Source organism: Apus apus, chromosome 6, assembly GCF_020740795.1.
Source record: "Apus apus isolate bApuApu2 chromosome 6, bApuApu2.pri.cur, whole genome shotgun sequence".
Classification (NCBI taxonomy): domain Eukaryota; kingdom Metazoa; phylum Chordata; class Aves; order Apodiformes; family Apodidae; genus Apus; species Apus apus.
The window spans coordinates 13,156,211-13,171,018 of NC_067287.1; the positions used below are offsets into that span (position 1 = coordinate 13,156,211).

Here is a 14,808-nt window from a genome sequence, read left to right on the forward strand (position 1 = left end):
TACTCACAAGATAGAAAGCTGCTGGAGCATATACCATTAGCCTGAACGCAGGTACTATTCATTTAAACACGTTTTCAAGGATCACAGGTGACACAGTTTATAATTCAGAACTGCACTTCTAAGCAGATATTTCTTAAGATGCAACTGCTGTTTTGTGCTTCAGGCTACATTTTCAGTTAGTCATGACAGTGTAAAAAGCAGTTTATCTTTTGCTTCTGTGGGGCAATAACTTTACTATGCTTCATTAATTAAAGCTATGGGTTTTATTAAGTAGAAATGATGTTGAGAGTATGAAAAAGAGAGTTGCTACATTGGCAGAGAAGAGTTTTAAGTGTGTTCCTTATTTTGTTATGGAGATCTGCTTAAGTGTATGTTTAAAGGACAGGATACTGTAAACAAAATACATTCAGCTGATACCTGAAGTAATAGCTGAACAAGAAAGACTAAAGAAGTCCTAACCAAAGAAAACTTCAGCTGCTTATGTGATTAAAACATAATACTCCAACATTAAATTGAGAACAATTATTGTAATAATTTAAGGAGTTCCTTCGACTTTCAAGTGAAGTCCAGTTTGATGATTAAAATACAGGGCAAGGAACCAGAAGACATAAACACTATTTTCAGCATTAGCACTGACTCACTGTGTGTTATGCACATCACTTAATTTAACTGTCTCACTCTCTGTCTCACCTGTAAAATGAGGGAACCTACCTCATAAGTTCTTTGTGAGATTAATTAATTAAACATTTGCTGCACACCTAACATTTCTTGGATGTAAGGTGGTGGAAAATTTATTATTAAACACACATCTAAACAGGATACAAGAGCAGAGCTGTGTGGTTTCTGTAAGGGAAACACATCTCTTTCATCTTTGCATTTTTTTAAGCATGACAAAATAATTAAAAATAGGGAAAAAAACCTGTGGGTGAAGCCCTTGAAAGTAGTTTATAAATTGAAAAAAAACCCCAAACATAGGCAGAACAAACAATAATTAAGAATAAAAATGCATTGTATTCTTCAGTAGAGCACACTAAGGTGCTAAAGACTAAGGACAGTTTTTGTCCCCTATAATGCATAAGCATATTTATGGAAGTCAAAGGCAGTAGATTTAAACCCAGAGAAAGGAAATAATAATATTTCTTTAAAAACACACATTTTTACTGAACTCATTGCCACATTACATTGTTGGAACCAAGATCTCAGTGAGTTAAAAAAAAAAAACACAAATGTGAATATCCCCTGTGATATTTTATGAATCAGAAGAGTTAAAACCCCCTTATGTTGCAGAGTACAAGTCAACTAATAGCTGACAGCTATTAAAAAAAGCATTTCCCGTGAAACTATTCTACAGCTGATCACTCTGGGTTTACAACTGTATCACAAGTACTTGGTACAGGTCACTGTCAGATGCAGAACCCTGGAGAGGTGGACTAATGGTCACCTCTAATACAGCCACCTCGGTGCTACTGAGGCTAGACCGAGCAGCACAGGAGCACATTTCTGGCATCCTTCCACTTTCATCACCACTATGTTGCAGAAAATGGCAGCCTTGTTCTGTCATCAAATTAACTATATCAGCAACAGAACAGGGTTCAGCAACTTGTAATCAAAGAGGAGTTTTTACCTCACAATGCAGTTCAGCAAATAAAAAAACCCCACACAAATATTTTTACTAATGTGCTGTGACCCTATTAATGAGCTGATCAAAACCAGAGTAAGCAAAGACTCAGTGTGATCAATGACATATTCAAAAGTTCTGTGTTTCTGTACAGTTGCTGGCCTCCCTAAAGACTGTTTGCACTTTTCTGAAGCCAGTTATTGTTACCTGAAATATTTACAAAAATATCACTAGTGCTTTCTGTTGGTTCCATTCAAAATAGAGTGGGGCCTTCACATAAAACATGGTCATAAATCTTTTACAACTTTGGAATTAAGTTGTACCAGGGCAACATGCACAGGAAAACTCAGATTTTCTATCCTTTTAACAGCAACTTTCTAGGTGAATAAATAACTTCTACAACATCATCTTGTGGATATAAATGCAAGCCAATTATTTCTTCTCATTGTAACGTTTTTTGTGCTGTGAATTCCACATCATAGTAAATTATTCATATACTATAAATGTAACTATAAATATAATTTTTATATAGTTAGCAAGTTTCTAAGTTAGCATGGCAGAGACACCTAGACAAAATCTTAGGCCCTTCACTGAGAAAGGCAGTGCCTTGAGCCTGGCATTACAGAGCTAAAAGACCAAGATGGAGAAGTGCAGAAGTAACAACAACAAACACAGCTTATGTAGTTATAATAAGAAAAATAAATAAATAAAATTTGATGACGCACTGTTAATATTTACTTGCCCCGTATGCTTTAGGGATGAGTGGAGATGAGTGCAGAAAACTAGTTCTTTTATTCTCCTTTAATGTGCTTATTACTAGCTAGTACTACTGCATTCATTAAGTCAAGCAAGGTTGAAAATAAACAAGAGGTGCTTGTCAGGCAGCATTAATACAATGCCATGTGCTCACACACAGCTGCTGGTGTATACATTTTAACAGCTGTTTTTTTTTCTATCTGCCCACAGCCGATGGGTATGTTGTCTCACACAGTACATGTACCTTGGCCCTTTCCCACACCTTTAATCCTATCTCTGCACCCCGAGAACCTCCAGCATTGCTGCTGTCCCTTTTCTTACCCCAGCTGGGCCAGGAATCTCTCCTCTCACTTCAGTGACAGAAAAACACAAGTTCTCCTTTCGCTTGCATTTGTGCCCCTAACTGCACACACATGTAAATACATAGAGAATAGATCTTTCTCCAAAGAAACTTTACAAGTTAGATTATTTGCTTTCTTCGCTGATACTCACTGTGTTTAAAGGGTTGTCCGTCCTGGAGCAGCGATTTCTTAAGAAGTATGAATAAGGCAGGCAGGCTGTGGCAGAAGCAGCTCCACTACAGTATTACAGACCAGTTCACTAGATTACTGTAGCTGGACTCCTCCTAGTGCCTCAGAGAGCTGCAAGAAAAGGGAAGGGCTCAGGATATGATATCATATCATGCGCTCATTCTAAAAACAAGGAAACTGTTGTAGATGATTGAAAAAGTAACAGCTTCAGAATTCCTGAATGGCCAATAACAGAAAATTACTTCTTTGCTTCACCTTTCCTACCCTCTCCAGTGAGAAGTTTCAATAAATACAAATGACAAACTTAAAAAACAATATTTGCATCATTGCAAGGGCTAGCTTAAGAGATAGGTTACATCTGAGACACCTCAGAGAATTTCTTAGTGTTGCCTGGTGTTGTCTGTCATCTGTGTGTCTGTCAGATCCTCAGCTGTGAGCTTGTTACCAGGTCTGTTCAGGCAAATACATCAGTCCCCAGCACAGCTGGCTCTGCAACCCTAGTTGGGTGAGCATACGCAACCCATGGAAGTACCCTGACTTGTTTATTGCCTTTTTCAAAGTAAACTCTTCTAAAGCTCCTAAGTGACTTAGGAATCCAGTCTAAAGCAGTGTAAGCAAACAGGCTTGTCAATCTCATGGGAAGTCAATGTGATTTTGTGAAGATTTGCTGGGGTAAGTTTTACTCCTTAGATTCCTTTCTAACTGCAAGCCTGCTTTAGAAATAATCCACTTATAGGGCCATATTATTATTTATTTATTTCCCAGGTGATCATCTGCATTCTTTACAAAAGAAATTAATAAACATTTGAGGCAAAGCAGATGTCTTAACTCACAACAATTCTTCTTAACATGAATTCAGCTTTGAAGTTTGCTGATTTTATTTCAGATCCAAAGAAGCACCTGTGTGTCTGGAATCTTGAGTGCTCTTTCCAGCTTTATCAATTGGTCTAATAAAGCTCTGTTTTCTCTCAGGTTGTCAGGATATTTTTGTTTATGTTATAATCCCATCAAACACTCTCAGAGGAAAATTTAGCACAGCCTTCAAGCACACAATATTTTTATGTTGTGCTTGGAATTGCTAAATTCTCTGTTATGGGAGTCCTTGCCTTTCAGGTTTCTTTTTTGTGTTAAAATTTCCTATCTTTTGTTTTGTGGGTTTTTTTTCCATCTGTGGCCAGATTCAGCATTAAGGCCACCCATGAGAGATATATTAGAGTTTACAGTCATTTTCAAGCTCCTGTTTTGGCTTTTGGTTTAATGGCTTGAATTTTGGGGCACTTTTTATTACAGCAGTTTAGCAATTGGCCACTTCATGCTTTACTATTTATCAGTACCCATCTACTGAGCTGTACAACAGGGTGTTGGTCTTGCAGCTCTATTGTTTAAGCAGAAATATTTTGCTGCCAGATTTCTTGTTCTATTTGTGCCCTTTGTTAGTGGATTTTTAATTTCAGGAACTTGTTCTATTTAAGAGGACAGTGGGAGAACAATACTTTATAATATAATATTTATTAAACAGGCGGTGGTATTATCAATGTTTGTTTAGCCAGTGGTGATACATATTCTAAATAAACCACCAGTAGTAGGAGAAGAAACTGGAGCACAGAACCATTTTCTTCATAAAGGTTCTAGAGTTTTTTCTAACTACTTGTACTTCTGAATCAAGGAACAATCAGCTTTAGTGGTTCTGTGCAATAAAGGGTAGTGACACCAATTGGATAAACATAAATTGTGAGGTTGATGAGTGCCAGTTATGAGGAGTGTGAATTAAGATCACCAATACATCCAGTTTTGTAGAATTTGTGAAGTCCTTTCTCAAAACCTGGGATACAGTTTACATTTACATTTCTGTTTTGCTGTTTCCGCTTTGATTTTTAGTAGTGCTATAAAACCTATACTAGGTGATCACCTGGATTTCAGAAGATGTCCCATAACAGCACAGAACTGTCACAGCTCTGGGTTTGGGTGTTTCGTGTATCCACACACTGGAACGCAAACCATGCTCTTCAACATTCAGTGGATGAAGGAGCTGGAACTGCTGCTTGCGATGAAGGGGACAGGGGTACATCTGGTCTGTTCCTGCTCCTCTCTGCTCCCCCAACAAGATTACTCTACAGCAGCTGGGTTACTGCTCTGAGGAGTTCTCACTGCCTGCATCGTGCTCCTACTCTCAGTCTGCAAGACTGCACCACCTCTCTAGGCAACCTTTTCCAGTGATCCATCACCCTCATATTAAAGAACTTCTTGTATTCTTTTTTGTTCTTGCCAGAAGACCATATTTCTCTAGATTCTTACATGTTGCCTCCTCTTCCTATTTTCCTCCAAGTTTTAGTTACAATTATGGAATAATGAAATAATCTGGATTAGAAGGAATTCACCGGGAATCATCTCGTCTTCTACCCACTCAACACAGGATTATCTTCAAAGTCAGGTTGCTTAGTGCCTTGCCTGGTCCAGGTGTGAATATCTGCAAGGGTGGACATTCCAGTCTCACTGGGCATCCAGTTTAAGGGTTTGACCACAATCACATGTGAAATCCATATGAAGTATTTCGTATTCCTCTTTGCATATATAAGGCTGGGATGCATCCCCATATTAACATACAGCATCTGGTAGTGAACCTGGATGGGGAAGTTATTTGGAGTTTGGGAAAGAAGTGGGAAGGAACTACAACACAGGGAAATAAGGACAATCCAATATTTTAGTTTTATAGAAGGAAGCAGAGAGGGAGAGCAGGAGTAAAAGTGATCATGGCAAGGAGGGAAAAAAGAAAGGGCTGTTTCATGGGTCAGGCAAGGTTGTGTGTGAGAGAATAACTTGGATGATGAGAAGGCAGCAGGACCATAACAAAAATGGTCACCACCTCCAGATCTGGGTACCCCTCACATCCCTAAATCAATTTTCAACTGTGATCCATAGCTAAAAATATCTTGCCAGTTCTGGCATGAAGGAGATTACAGGAGCCTGCAGATGATTTTGCTTTCTTAGGTTCTCTGTGCAATTTCAGTTGGATAGTGCACTTCACATTTCAGACAGTGCAGGTATTTTGGTCTGCTACTGTTCTGCTCCAGAGAAAGTTGCCTTTTTGTAGAAAGAAGTACAGGTCCTTCAGCATACAAAACCAGACAACACATGATATTTATACTGGAGTTTGTTTATCAGTAACTCCAGTTCCAATCACAATTTACTGAGAGATCTCTGGACTTAAAGATGCTTTATAAGTCTATACAAAGATTGTTCTTCATTACAATACCAAGGAGTTGGAGCAGTTGTGAGAAGTTTTAGTAGTGACTACTAAGAGGTACAAAACATTTTCCAACACTAATAAAAAGGAAAAAGAGAAGTTGGAGAAGAATTATTTTCCTTTGCTGATAATATAATTGCTCAGGAAAATTCAGTTTGACTATTAAAATTGCTCTCAGCTGTCCAAAAGCAACACTATCAGCAATTGCATTTTGCAGTAGCAGAAAGCAAAGAGGAATATGGATGTGTGAACAGAGGAAAAATATCTATAAGAAGGGTGAGTTGAGTTTATGTTCCTAAGAATTAAAGTCAGGGTGATTTAGAATAGGAAATCATGTTTAGTGATGTAAACACATTAACTGATGAGTCCTCACAATACCATTGTAAAGTAGGGAAGGATTATGACTTCTTTTGACAGATGGAGAAACATGTACAGAAAAGACTAAGTTCTTACCAGGATCCTTACCAGCTTCTTTAAAAGTAATTTCCAAGGAAGATCTTTCCCTGCAGAAACCTTGTAGCTACAGACATTTTTCCAAGTTTCCTTCTGTTACTGTGGGAGAACAGAGACAGTCATAGGTGTTGAAGCTACTGGCCTGGTCTTTTTTGGATCTCTGACTGGATTATAATCTGAACAGGGAACAAACAGAAGCAACTTTTTCTAGATGATGACTCACCTTGCCAGAAGAAGATTAGTCAATGGAAATTTGTGTCTGCCTCTACTAGTTAGGAAATTTGTTTCCATCCCTGCATAAGGCTAGAGGCAAAGCACTAGGGCAGCACTGGAAGGCTGAGTTGAGTAGTCATAGCTTCCTTGCTGTTGGCACTCCAGCATCAACAGAAGTAAGAGCAGAGGAGTCCTAGGCTGACTTCCAGCATTGTAACAGACCTTACGCTTGAAGGATGTCAGGTGCTGAGTCTCAGCTCTCCCATTTACCCTTTCTGCTCACAATCTGTGCAAGTCACACTCCAACCTCTCCCCAACACACATGCTCTTTTCAACTAATCTTGGGTCAGTATAGGACTACTTATTTTTCCTAGATCTTTTCACAAGGGAAATTATTCAGTCTAAAGCTCATGTAACTTTAGATTCATTTTCTACTGCCCTATTAATCAGTGAAGTACCAGAACGATGTAGTGGCAAAGGTAAGTAGAGATTTAAGAAGTCATTACCTCCTCACTCAATAAACACTTATTAAAATGCCAGCCTGCTTCTTTTTCTTCATTCTAGCAGTTGAGCACACTTGCATCAGGGTAATTCATATGGTCAGGTGTTCCTTGGCTTTGCCATTCTTTCCCACAAGTGTCTGAAATAGAGAGACTTGATTATTTTACAGCTAAATCAAATTAAATTCATTTTTCCCTAATACTAGGAAATACAGTGTGAATGTTATTAGCAAGAGGGTTTTGCTATATTTGTGCTCACATCCTAAACATAGCCTTCACGTGTGGTCCAAATAGAAAAAGCCTTCAGAAGCTTTCTTCATTGCAACTTCTCTCTACAATGAATCACTGATGAAACAAATCTGGAGATTGCAACCTCAACAATATAACTTCGTGCCTGCTTGTGCACCTAAAACTTTCACATAAATAAAGGCTGCCAGCACCTCTCTAAAAAGAAATACTTTCATTAAACTTAGTGATCCAGGGTCTATAATGTACTCAGTGTGTTCACTACTAATTAATTGTAGGATTGATTAAAGTCCCTGCTTCCAGTGTACCTTGAAAAAATAAACTCTGAAAATTTAACCCACTTCCCAACATAAGCCCAAACCACTGGACCCAATAGCTGTGTCTCAAGCTTCTAATGCAATCTTATCAGTGTTTAAACAACAGGTCCTATATAATTTAAATGGCACATACACAGGCTGAGAATCTCTCTCTGAACTCTAGCATAGGATAAGGACCTGGAACTGGTGTGTCAGAATGGAAGAACCCTTCACTTGCTTATTCATGTTTTTCTTAGTTTAACCAAGGCTTACAAACTTCTAGTTTATCCTGTTCAGAGTGGAAAAGGAAAAAAAAATCCCCTTGCTTAGCAAAGGATTTTCTTTATCATCACATCTTACCCTTAAAAAAACCTCCCAAGTTACACATCTTTGCAAAATAACACATGATTTGTCTTTTCTCAGTCTGATCTCACTCCTGTGGCTTCCAGGTTTTATCAGTATCTCAGGTGAGACAGAACACCTCCTGTTGCTCTCTCCAGATTATTTATCTTGATATTTGGCAATGATTTGCTCTTATTTGCAGAGAAGCCTCCCTCTTTATCTACAGGCTGCCTCCTTTAGTCATATGCTCCAGCCCTGTCTGCATAAATTGAATTATCTGTTTTGTGGAGTTAGAACAGGAGTGAGAGACATTGAGACATGACAACTTTTGACTGCCTGATATGGGCCTCTCAATTTTAGTTATTCCAGGAGAGTTCAAGCACTATCCCTGGACTGAGCAACGTGACAGGCTGACACACTTCATCTGAACTTTCTGTATGGACTAAAAAAAGAATGGCAAACCTAATAGAAGTAGAGGCTCACAATAAAACAAAACAAGCTTACAAATTGATGCAGATATTGTTTCTTCTACAATGTGCATCTCATCTTCAGTAATAAAAGTTATTGGGATGCCATGTAGTCATTTGTTAGGATAAGAACAAAGGAGAGGGGCGATTCATGACTCATAGTAGGTTACTTGTTAAAGTAACTCATTATTTAAGTATTAAAATAGGAAACACATTGCATAGAAAGGAAAGTGATCCATTTAACTGTTCTTTCCAGTTATTTTTAGTCATTGCAAGTTACCAGGTATCACCCAGTCTAATCAATCACATTCTGAATGCATAAATGTGTTCATTTGGGCAAAGAAAAAAATGTATAGGGTTTTGTTTTGTGAATTGTCCTTGTTTCTTATCCATCTATCCTGTACTCCATGTTCTTCTAATGAAAGAGGATATTATGTCCTCCCGCAAATAGGCAGCAAATAAATTTTCCTCTGTGTAAGTTTCAAAGTCAGGTCACCTTTTCACAAGAGGATAGAAACACAAAAACATTCATCACAGATTATTCAACTTAGGTGAAGTAACTTAATATATTCAAATGGAATTTCAACCACTGAGAACATATTTAATTTAGTATAATTTTCACTGAATTGTCTCTTTTGTGCAACAATGTAACTTTTTAGGCAGAACATCTCCATTTGCTATATTCTATGGAGCCACAAGGTGTCCCTCGTTCCTACAGAAAGCTCCAGATACGAGAAAACCCATGGCTAATCAGCGGGACTAAGTTGGATGTCAAGCACTGTAGAAGCATGTTTGTGTTCACAGCATGCAGGGTTTTTCTGTAACACATACTGGTCCTTTGAACCATGCAATCCAAAACACTGATGTGCCAAACACACAACAAACCTCATTGTGTTTGGAGAAAGTGTATCTACAGCAAATTGAAAAATCAGGTGAGGCTGAGAAGAGATGAAGATGACAGTGAGCAAAGCAGGCTACAGATCAATGCATCAAAGAGTAATGCTCATTTCATTCCCAACTATTCACTGACAACAGCATTTTCCATATACATATGTTATTACAGACTTTTTTTTTTTTCCTATTCATTAAGTTAAATGGCACAGTCTTTCTTGGCAGTCAGACCAGATCTAACTGTAAAGCACTAGGCTGTAGTTTAGTTAGGATATGGGTGGACCACACCATTACATGGATTTAGATAATTACAGACTAGCTGAGGAATGGTCACTTCAGTATCAGACTGTGAATTTTTGGGCAAGTAAAACAGACATGATATCAATAGAGACATTTGACTTACACTGGTGATGGTGAAAGCAAAGTCAAACACGGCTCTGATGGAAACAAAGTGTTTCACCATGTAAATAGTGTCAGGAAACTGCTCGCAACTGCCTACAAATCATACACTCCCTTTTCCCTTCCTGCACCCTATCTGCCTTTAGCAAATTTCCTCTATGCACACAGACCTGACCCCCATTAGTTCATTTGTACCATCAGCACTCTGCAAGTTCCTGCCACAGAAAGTGCTGCATCTGTAATTCTGTTTTGGAAAGTCTTCCTCAGATTAAGGGCTCACTTCCTCAGTATTTGAAATTCCTGGACTGGGAAGGGAAAAATCCCATCCAAGGCAAAAACTGGAAAAAACCTTCCTCCAGATTAGTTTTTCTTTTCAAGTCACATGGGTGGTGACAAATTAAATCTGCCTAAGAAAGAGGGCTCTGATGGCCTTTTTGCCTCACCAAAATGCTCATGGCAGAAGGTCACAGGCATTTGTTTTCCCAGTTGTTTTCAAGATTGGTCCTGAAAAACATGGGTGCTGCCATTTTTCAGTAAGGATACATGGAGGGTTCTGCCACCTGTGTTACTAGCCTTCTAATATTAATGCCACTGATTGAATTATCCAGATTTTCATTAGTAATTAAATACCAGATCATGGTGCATGCTCTCAGCATTATTTATACTTTTAATGACTAATTATTTCAGGGCAAGCATAAGCATCTAATGCCTTTATGACTCTTGGCCCAGTTCTTCAAAGATCACAGAATCCTAGGAGTTGGAAGGGACCTCGAAAGACCATCTAGTCCAACCCCCCTGCCAGAGCAGGATCACCTAGACCACATCACATAGGAATGTGTCCAGGCAGGTTTTGAATGTCTCTAGTGAAGGAGACTCCACAACCTCTCTGGGCAGCCTGTTCCAGTGCTCTGTCACTCTCACAGTAAAGTTTTTTCTGATATTTACATGGAACCTCCTATGCTCCAATTTGCACCCACTGACCCTTGTCCTATCACTGGACATCATGGAAAAAAGCCTGGCTCCATCCTCCTGACACTCGCACTTTACATATTTGTAAACACTGACGAGGTTGCCCTTCAGTCTCCTCTTCTCCAAGCTAAAGAGACCCAGCTCCCTCAGCCTTTCCTCATAAGGAAGATGTTCCACTTCCTTAATCATCTTTGTTGCTCTCCTTAATCATCTTTGTGGGTCTGATGCAGGGAAAAAAATTACGTAGTTCTCAGTGATATATTTGTCCAAGGCATTGTCAAAACACAGAGAGCTGGGAATGTAGAAACTAAAACCTACACAACATCCTTATGGTCTTTTCTACTTGAGGCTGTGGAACTCTTCTTCTGGTTCTCCCTTCTTTTTGGCCAGCTCTTTAACAGGAAACTGAGAACTAAGAAATGGAGAGAACAGAACGACCTGTTGAACTGATTTTGCTCCACAGCATGGCTGATGGGAAAACGGCTGCCTCAGCTCAGAGTTCCAGGAACAGAAAACCAGATGTTTCTTGGCTACACTTAACAGATGTTATTCCGGTTTGAAACAATATTTTAAAATGCAGATCCTAAGAGTTTATGTATTTCCAAAGTATCTGAAGAATGGGAAAGTGGAAATTTCTTGCAAGTTTTCAAGTAGTGCCAAGCATGCTTTTTTCCCCTCTTCTTTTTCTGCCCCCTTTTATTTTTCCAAATGAACTTCTGCAGTTTAGCATTCCTGTGGCTGATACACACACCAGAACATGCATTGGTGCCTACATGCCTTAGATAATCAGATCGGGCAGATTAACACTGCCACAAACTTAGCATGTGACCTTGGGCAAATAATTTGATTTCCCTGAATCTCAGTTCTCCACTTGTGCTACCTAGAGCTTTTAAGCTCTCCACAGGTCTCTCCCAACGACCAGTATCTACAACAACTAGTGCAAAGAAACCATAAATGAGAAAATAGCCCTGGGTATTACCATGAAAGAGATTTTTAAAATTAAATTAACTACCAGTTAATCAGTAAATGGCTACAGTACCTAAAAGCAAGTGGGAGGAGACATGGGTTCTTTATAGGGTGATTGCAGACCATCCTGTCAACTGTGGATGCTGTAAGTACCAGGAAAGATGGACAGGAAGAAGTGTGAGAAGACAACAGTTTCCATCCTATTCTCTGAATTGATTCAGATTCCTGGGTTATTCAGCTGTAACAGCCAATTCTTAATTTAGAGCATCTTCCCAGAGCCACCAGATTATGCTGGGGCCTTGGAAACCCTCAGAATAAGCCAAAGCCAGGGAGGGCAGGAAAGGTGTGCTGAAACATTCTTACCCTTAGCCTGCCAGGTTTGCTTCCAAGTACATTTAGCACACGCAAAGGAACCCTTCTGTCAAGCATCACAGAATTAGTTTGGTATTATTCTCCTGCTACAAATAGAGAACTGACGTGACAGCATACACGTGAGAATCAAAAATACAGATTAAAGATCCCAAGTCCATAGAACTGCACATTTCCCAAGAATAAGCTTTAGCCCATATTTACACGATTTCCTCCTTCCAGTTATGCCAAGGAAATCACAAGAGCTGGCTGTGATAAAACACTCCAAGCACTTCCTTCCCTGGCTGAAACCAGAGACTTGCTACCAGCCCCAAAATAGAAAATACCTCAGTTTAAATTGATTACTAGCTCTCTTGTTGGTTTCAGTGGAAGAGAAGGTGGAGAAGATGACTTTGCTGAAAGAGTTCTTGAACTCCTCAGACATTCCTAATATTCAGAGTACAACACAGATTTGGGGTTGGGGGAACTGAAGCTCTATACCAACAGAAAAGGAGCAGGTCTACCTTTTGGTAGCAACTACTTTTGCAAAATTATTATTCCATGTGATAAATAATTTAGCCATTTTCCAAATATTTCACAATAAAAGCACATTAGGAATTAGAAATTACTGAAACATGTTCCAAACATTTTAAATATATAGACTGGAAACTTTAAAACAAAGACTTCAAATGTTGACTTTTGGCAACTTCTTTGACAAGAGGATATCTTCTTGTTTTACAGCCAGTAATATAAGAATTTTCTTCTGTCTTTATAAAATAGTGTGTATAATGTAGCAACCTTAAGGGTAAAAACACTGGCAAGTAAAAAAGCATTTAGGTTGATTATTAGAATTTAGTGTAGGCTGTAACAACATAGAAAAACTTAAGCTGGGTGCTCTTGGTCTTTTGTGGCCTGCTCCTTCCACTTAATAAATTGTTCAAAACTTTATCAACAGAATTAACAGCCAAAATATCACTTCTCATCACCTGCTTCATATTCTTCTCCCATATATGGTGGTGCATCTCTAAATTACGCTGATGCCTTCCGTGGAGCCACTCCAAATTTATGACAGTATAAAGAAGTGAGCTTGGTTCTTTTTCTTTAGCAGCTCGTCCGTATTTGCAGCCAAATAAAATCCTCTACTGCTACTTACTCTGTGGCCCAAGAGTGCCATCCAGCGGTAATTCCCAAATCTGTATTCGCCGGAGACACCCCAGGAGAGGTGACTAGTAACAGGCACAGGTTAAACCTATCAATCTGATAGCTGCAAATCCAAATTCCTGACTAGCTATTGCTAGGCTGAGAGCAACATTTCTGTTACAGATGAATAAGTTCTATTTTTTCAATCAGCTTTCCATATTGAAGTAGTTTAGACGACAGATACAGAACGTGGCTTGCTTGAGAGCAGGAATATGCTGAAGCTGGAGGCTCCTGAGCTAGCTAGGCTGGGAAGCAGCACATACCATCTTAACGTGTGCTGCATCTCAGCTAATAAACTCTGCTACTTTTCAGCCCCCTCTGATGGTTCAGCATTACCCACTTCTGATAGGAACACATCAATGCTAATTTGAGCATCCTCTTACAGAGCTTCACCACCAGCTCTAGACGTGCCCTGTGCGAGGGATAGAGTTGAGAGCGAGGTCAGTCAAGCCTTGAAGTTGATTTCAGGCGAATTCTTATGCACCCAGGTGTCAGTCTGACTACTCAGATCTCCGATCTGAAAAGAACAGGCCCTAAATTCAGATCTTTCTGGATAAATGCTTGATGTGCCCTAGTATATAATTCAGATGTCTTTTTAGAGGAGACAGGCACAGCTGCATTTGTGAAGACTTGGTCCCACTGGCATCCATCAGAGGGGTTTGAAGATCACCTCTTTCACTGAGCTGCTCTGGGGACTTGGGTGGAATAGTTTTTAGGTCCTGATTAAGTTGAGGTATGAGTGAGTGTCAAGCTGCCTAGCTCTGTTGAACTGGTGCAGATCTGGGAACTTACAGAGAGGCTCTATACAGCAGAGCAGCCTGTGCAAAAAAACACTTAAGCAGACCCTAAAAAGCTTATTACTGTAAACATGGATACTATTCAGTGTAATCGGGATTGATCCTGTTCCCTTGCATTTCTGCCATAAAAATGGGACTAACGTTTTGCCACTGGTTTCTCAGGTGAGCTGCCTTCTCCAAGACCAGGTTTTACTGCTGGCTCCTGTGCCTTTTATTCTTAGAATGCTTTGCCATTGCAAAAGGTTGCAGTGGGCAGTTGTGGTGATAGGATTAATACTGACTTGTTTTTCAAGCAAAGCTTTGGAGCAAAGGTGGAATACAGAAAAAAATCACAGTTTACATTTTTCTGAAACCTTGCTGTTGAGGAAATAAAAATCTATTGACTGGAGGGCGTGTCTAAATTTAGTAGAGCAGTGATAATTCTCTGATCAGACAAGAAATGAAGAACAACTGGCACAATGCCATCCGTCCAGGGCGCAGACCTCAAAGGATGAGCCAAACCAAAATGCTTCCTGCAGATCCAAAAGGATCTGCCACCTCCTGTTTCTACTGTGGACAATACAATGACAGAAA

At 39.4% G+C, this 14,808-nt stretch overlaps 2 protein-coding genes across 4 annotated transcripts in view; one reads left to right on the top strand and one right to left on the bottom strand.

The window, feature by feature from the left end:
- RALB (RAS like proto-oncogene B) overlaps positions 1-9,577 on the bottom strand; it is a 56,038-nt gene extending 46,461 nt beyond the window's left edge. Inside the window, exons 1-4 of the mRNA XM_051624044.1 lie at positions 9,551-9,577; positions 7,321-7,454; positions 6,602-6,700; positions 2,867-3,015 (exon numbers count right to left, since the gene is read on the bottom strand). The gene's annotated coding sequence lies outside the window, so the exon portion shown is untranslated. The remainder of the gene's footprint in view (positions 1-2,866; positions 3,016-6,601; positions 6,701-7,320; positions 7,455-9,550) is intronic.
- LOC127386636 (leucine-zipper-like transcriptional regulator 1) overlaps positions 1-14,808 on the top strand; it is a 58,756-nt gene that overhangs the window by 17,937 nt on the left and 26,011 nt on the right. The gene's annotated exons all lie outside the window — the stretch shown is intronic.